The following is a 7,066-nucleotide window of genomic DNA, read 5'->3' on the forward strand; positions in this document are numbered from 1 at the left end:
GTTAACATCGGTGGTGAAATAAAAAATTGATTGTTAATTATTTTAGAAAGAAAGTAAGGGATTATGTACATAATAGATGATTTGTGAGTACATAAGCCTCTGTGTAAGGGGATTGATTGAGTTTTGTGAAAAGATGTTCAGATGTGATATATGAGATGAGCATTACTGCGTTATATTCTTTTTATATTAACAAGCTCTGTATGCTTGAGTTGTATGTTATGCGCGCTTCTATATTTGGCCTTATGAGGTATTAGATGCATTTTCTGAGTTGTATGCAGGTTTGGAATAGTAATGATTATAGAGAAAACTCTGCCAAAATTTCTCAAAACTTGAGGATAACTATTGGGTAAGTGTGCGTAGATTGTTACGAAAAATAAAAGGAGCAAGTAGTTAGAGGTGAAGTGGGAACCAGTATTGGTATGGACTTTAGCAGATGACCTTAGTCGAGGAAAATGAATAGTGAGGTAGTGTGACAAGTAAAGGAGAATAGGATATAAGGGTGCAAAGAGGAAGTAATATGTTTCTTCTGATCAGAAAGCTGAGAAATAAGTGAATGCTTATATAATGAGGAAGTCAAAGAGACAAGTCGCTCTGAAGGAAGTTTATACATTAAGAAGAAGTTGACTGATCCTTATGTACTTTCGTAAGACTGGGATATAAGACAAACTCGATACGTATATATATATATATATATATATATATATAGTATAGATATTGGTTGGCAAGTCAGAGCTAGGCCTATGATTGTGGATAAAAGCATATATGTTTGTACAGACCAGCCCTACGGACCCTTAGCAATGCCACATGGTAATAGATTGAGAAAAGGGTTTCATATAATTTAGAATTTACTAAGGATGGTTACATGACAAGGGGTCATTATTACTGATACAAAAGAAAGGATAAGTAAGAAAAGAAAGAGACAGAATAATATGATAGTTAGAAGCAAGATAAGAAGAAACAATAAAGTAAAGGGGATTACGAAAAGCAAGTACCGAATATACGAAACATATGTGACTAAAAGAATGGAAACATGTTATGAACAGAAGAAGAGAGGTTTGAAGAAAAAGATGAATAACAAAACATCTGTTACAACCCGCACTTCTCAATGTGTGTACGACTAAGATGAAGTTGATGAACTTACTTGAATATAGATCAATAAGGTTAGAGTAGTTGCTTAAGGTCCAAGTGTGAACGTTAAGTCTATTTAAATTGAAAAAGTTTCCATGAACGAGTGAGACGTCAACCAAAGGTAAGGTGACCTACTAGTTTTCACCTATGTGTTTCACCTATATGTTTCACCTATGTGTTTCACCAATTTGCTTAGACGTTCTGCAGGTTTGAGCTACTACTTACCTGTCTTACTTACTCGAGCTACTTCCTAACACATCATACTTGCTTATATCCTAAGTGCTTACATGTCCTACTCTCTTAAGCTACTTCTTTACACGTCCTACCTGCTTGAGCTACTTATTTCCCAACCTACTTGTTTCATGTCCTACCTATTAAATAAGGATGACACACGTGTTTAGAGATAGTCAGAAAACTTCTAGATTAAGTAATTGTAAAGTAGGTGCATCACCTATTTAAAATGAGAGGCCCAAATTAAAAGGGAAATAAAAGGAGATATGGGGCAGATCAAAGCCCAATCTGATCAGGCCCATTTATGGGTTGAATATATAGATAGGCTCTCTTGTAAAATTATCATTTTATCTCATTTCCCCAAAACAAAGCAGCTAGCTCTCCCTCTCTTCTCTCTCTCTATATATATGTTCTGTCCTCTTCCTGTATTTTAAGTTGAGCTTCAAGCTCTTATGGCAGCCATGGAAGCCATATCTTCCTCCTACATAACTCAAGGTAATTCTCTCAATATATCAAAAAAAACAAGGGATCCATCACTTTATTATATTTAAGGTTTTAAGTGTTCTTCATAATGTATTGAAACAGCTAAGAAAAAGACCTCTCCTCCTCCCTATAGCTCAATACTTTGGAGTGATTCTTCCTCCTAAGAGTTTGTAGTACGTGTTTAACTAGTTTCTTCCACTTTGTTTTTGGATTGGAGGTTTCTTCTGGTTGAAATAAGATGAAGCTAATGATGGTTTTGAGACTGTAAAGGTAAGTCCCTCCTTCTTCTTCATATGTATAAGTTAGTTTAAGTTTTAGCGGTGTTTTGGCTGTTACAAGTCATGGGTTGATGGCTGAATGATATGGATGAGTTGTTGGGCTTGTTAAGTAGTTTTGGGGCTGCTCTTGTCATTCTTTTACTTGCTAGATATATAGTTGTTGGTTATTGTTATTTTGAATTTGAGGAGTAAAAAATAAACAAGGGAGATGTTGTCCGATTTATCGTAGAACAAGCTTGTCATTTCTTGATTGCTTAGCAAGTTATTTAGGGTCTGGTTGGTGTGTTGAGGTACTGAACGTGTTGGGATTTGGTGTTGATATGTTGGGATTTATATGGTGTGTGAAGGATCTATTCTTGCTATACATTAAGTGCTGGAAATATTAGCATGATTGGAGATGAGTTAGTTGAGGATTTAAATGTGCTTATTTGCTACTAGTTGGTAAGTTGAAGATTGATTGATGTAATGAGTTATTAGTTTTGTTGTATATGTTACACCTTGAAAAATTTTCCGTTAATGCACAGTGAATAGCATTTGATGACCCTAATTGAGATTTCAAAGACATTCGAGGTAAGACAAGAAAGTCTGCCAAGGAAGGCAAGGTATACGTTAAGTATCGGAAGAGATTTACGAGTAAAAAGTTAACGATGATTTAATGATGCTTTGGAGAAGATTTATAACATCCCTTAGATTGTAAATGAGGTGATAAAAAAGTTTCAAGAAGGTTCCATAAGGATTGGAGATCAAACGAGTCGACGAGAATGAGTTCGGAAGAACTGGGCATTATACGGCCCAACATACTGGCCGTATAAATTATACTGGCCTTATGTTTGGCCATATAATCAGCCCTGATGTCCAGCCTCACTGGACCAAAAGTACGACAAACATACGGCCAGTATAATTTATATGGACCGTATGTCGGTCCATGAAATCCAAGCGGGACTGAATAGTGTATTATTACTAAGGGACCAAGTTCATTTCATTTCATTTCCCCTTCACACCCCTTCTCTCTAGAACTCTCTAAAACACTTCTCCCACAAGAATTCAAGGGATATTAGTGAGCAACTTCATCAAACCAAGAGAATCAAGTGTAAGAAACCCATTAAAGTTCATCCAAGACAAGGAATCCAGGTGAAGGAGAAACTAGGGCTTTGCTCAAGTGAAGCGTTTGCACCTAAGGTTCATTCCTACACCATCTAAGGTAAGTTTTATGGTATTTCCATGTTGTATAAGGTATTGAAAAGTTGAAACACTTGGATTGTAGAATGATATAGAAAATGGGTCATGAATGTGGGAATAGTGTCATTTTTTAGTAATAGCTTAGATTGAGTCATGATTCTTGATGTGTTGTGATAATGGTTATGTTATAAATGATGTTAAGAACATGGGATAGACATTGTATATGAATGAATGTAATCGTGTGCTATGACCATGGATATGGATGATTGGAAGTGAATTGAGAAGTAAGGATAATGTAGGTGAATAAAGACTATTGTTATGATGTTGTGAATGTTATTATTGATGTTTGGGAGTTGATATATGATATGGAGGAAGTCGTATAAATAAAGGAGATGCTGTCCAATTTTATCTAGCTTTAATCATGTATGCTAAGCTATCAATTTTCTAATGATAGTATAACTCTAATGAAGGTAGAAACGTGAGCATTGAAGGAGAACGTGCAAGTGGTATAATAGTTGAACGGAAAGGTATGTAAGGCTAACCCTTCCTTCATAAGACATGGTTCCTTGGCCAAATATCTATTCTTCTATGAGCCTACGGTGTCCTCCAAATGATTCTATCTTTGAATGCTACTAATCTTATGATTCTCGATATGTTACGATTGTACTAAATTCCTCCTATGATGAGTAATCCTCTAGGGATAGATGTAATGAACGACGATAGTAATGATTCTAAAGATGCTTATGGGCTTTTATGTATATGTGCCTATGTATGATTATTATGTAACACCGAGCTTATATGGCCGGGTCTGTTATGTATCGCGCGCGCACCACTGCAGATGGGTACGGATAACCCTGAGCCTTGGTAGGGCTAGGTATGTATACTCACCGAGCCTTGCCATGGCCGGGTATGTGAACGCCGAACCTTCATGGTCGGGTATGCTATGTACGTGATATGGATATGTATATGATATGGATATGAATACGAATATGCTATGAATACGGAAATGCTAAGAATATGAATATGTAAATGAATACGAGTATGAATGGAAATACGACTACGAATATGAATATGGATATGGAATGTAAATGAGTTCGGATACGGATATGGATGTATGTACACAATCACGCATTAGAAATGGGAAGTCCCTATGAAAATCAAGTAAGTGTTTATGACGATGATGCTACCATCTCCCATCCTATGCTATTTCTTATGTTGTCTATTATGCTTCCATAATGATGGTGTTCATGCTTTCCCTACTCAGTACATTCTTCGTACTGACATCTTTTTGTTTGTGGACATTGCGTCATGCCCGCAGGTGGCCAGGGAGACAAGCTTGATCCATAGCTTTATTAGTCAGGGACTACATAGCGGAGCTCCATTTCATTCGGAGCTACAACTTTTGGTATTTATTCTTTTGTGTACATATTTATGGGAATGGCGGGGTCCTGTCCCGCCTATATGATATGACATACTCTCCTTAGAGGCTCGTAGACATATGTATATAGTTAGATGTGTTTGGCCTTGTCGGCCTATATTTTAGATATCATTTTGTTAGCCTCGTCGGCTTATGTACACATATATGGGCATTGTTATTGATGATGATATATATATGTATTGTTGCCCAATGGAATTGGTATGACTAATGGATGGAAAGTATGATTTAGCTATGTGACTCACCTAGATGTAAATGTGAAAGTATGATAAGAGGTGCCCGGGTGGGATAGCACCGGGTGCCCATCGCGGCCCTCCGGTTGGGTCGTGACAAAAGTGGTATCAGAGCAGTTCTGTCCTAGGCTGTGTCTACGAGCCGTGTCCAGTATAGTCTTGGTTATGGGTGTGTTGCGCACCACACTTATAAAGAAGAGGCTACGGGCATTTTATGAATGAATGACCTTCTTTCTTCATAATATCGTGCGATAGAACTATGACATAAGAACTTATTTTTCCTTAACCGTGTGTTATGTATTTCAAAAATGCCTGTAAAGAGAAAGGATACGATAGCCCAAAAGGGCAAGACAGTGGCAGGAAAGCAGGCTGAAGGAGCACCGCCAGCGGTTGTAGAGGAAAGTGAGTCCCAGAATGCGGCTCAATCTCAGTTTTCCCATTCAGTGCCTACTTCTGAGGAACGTGAGGGAGCCTCAGCCCCAGCTCCAGTACCTCCGGTTCCTCCACCGGATGCTTCAGGACAAGATGTAAAAGAGGCCATTCATTTGCTTACTCAATTGGTTGCTGCCCAGACTCAGCGGCAAAGTACACGGCAAGTTGATAGGGCTATTAGTGCAAGGGCCCGTGATTTTATTAGCTTGACCCATCCGGAATTCCTTGGATCAAAGCCGGATGAGGACCCTCATAATTTTATTGATAGAATGTTGAGAAAACTTCGGTTGATACATGCTTCGGACCCGAATCGGTGGAGTTAGCATCCTATAGACCGAGGGATTTTGCGGCTTATTGGTATACGGTTTGGATGGCTTCATGGGGAGCCAATGCGCCTCCCCCAGTATGGCAAGAATTTGTGGATGCTTTCCTCCGACAATACCTGCCTCTAGAAGTTCGGCGAGCTAGAGCCGATAAGTTCTTGAATTTGAGGCAAGGAAGCATGAGTGCTTTAGAGTATAGTCTCCGCTTCAATTCTTTTGCTAGGTATGCTTCAACCATTGTAGCAGATATAGGTGACCGAGTGCACCGATTTGTGAAAGGCCTAGGGCCACATTTGATAGATAGGTGCTTGACTGCGTCCCTTCAGGACAATATGGATATTTCATGCATTCAGGGCCATGCTCAAAATCTAAAAGAAAGCCTACAATAGCAAAGAAGTGAGCGTGAGCATGATAGAGGGTATAACAAGAGGGCTAGGTCTTCGGGTCCGATGAGTGAGTTTAGAGGCGGGCACAGACAGCAGTTTTCTAGGCAATCAGGCCATTCTATGACTAGTGCGCCTCCACGATTTTCAGGCCAGAGATTTGATAGATCTACTCATTCTGGGCCGAGTCAGAGCTTTCCGGGATCTCAGTTTAAGGGTGATTCGGGTCAGGCGAGGCCACCCGTGCTGATGTTCCCAGTGTAGGAAGTTACATAGGGGTCAGTGCCGATTGGGTTCAGAGGTTTGCTATTCCTGTGGTTGTCAGGCCATATTATGCGAGATTTCCCCTCAGTTGGTCGTAGAGGTGGGACCCAGCCTTCAGGGTCGATAGTCGAATCTTCATCATCTATACGCCCTATGGGGCCAGGTTCACATGTGCCAGTCGACCATGGTAGAGGCAGAGGGAGAGCCCCCAGTTCTAGCGGTCCTCAGCACTGTATTTTTGCTTTGGCTGGACGCCAAGATCTTGAGTCTTCTCCTGATGTGGTCACAGGTATATTATTGCTATTTTCTCATGATGTATATGCTTTGATAGATCCGGGCTCCACATTGTCATATGTTACTCCGTATATTGCGGGTCGGTTTAGAGTCAAATTGGAGTCGATCAAACCTTTTGAGGTGTCTACACCCGTTGGTGAATCGGTAATAGCCAGCCGAGTGTATAGAAATTGTGTAGTTGTGATTTGTGACCATCATACTATGATTGACTTGCATGAGTTAAAAATGGTGGATTTTGATGTTATTATGGGCATGGATTGGTTGGCTTCTTGCTATGCCAATGTTGATTGTAGAATGAAAGTGGTTCGTTTCCAATTTCCGGGAGAACCAGTTTTAGAATGGAAAGGAAATACTACGTCACCAAAAGGTAGGTTTATTTCCTATCTTAAGGCAAAGAAAATGA

This window comes from Lycium barbarum, chromosome 2 (genome assembly GCF_019175385.1).
Source record: "Lycium barbarum isolate Lr01 chromosome 2, ASM1917538v2, whole genome shotgun sequence".
In the NCBI taxonomy this organism is placed as follows: Eukaryota; Viridiplantae; Streptophyta; class Magnoliopsida; order Solanales; family Solanaceae; genus Lycium; species Lycium barbarum.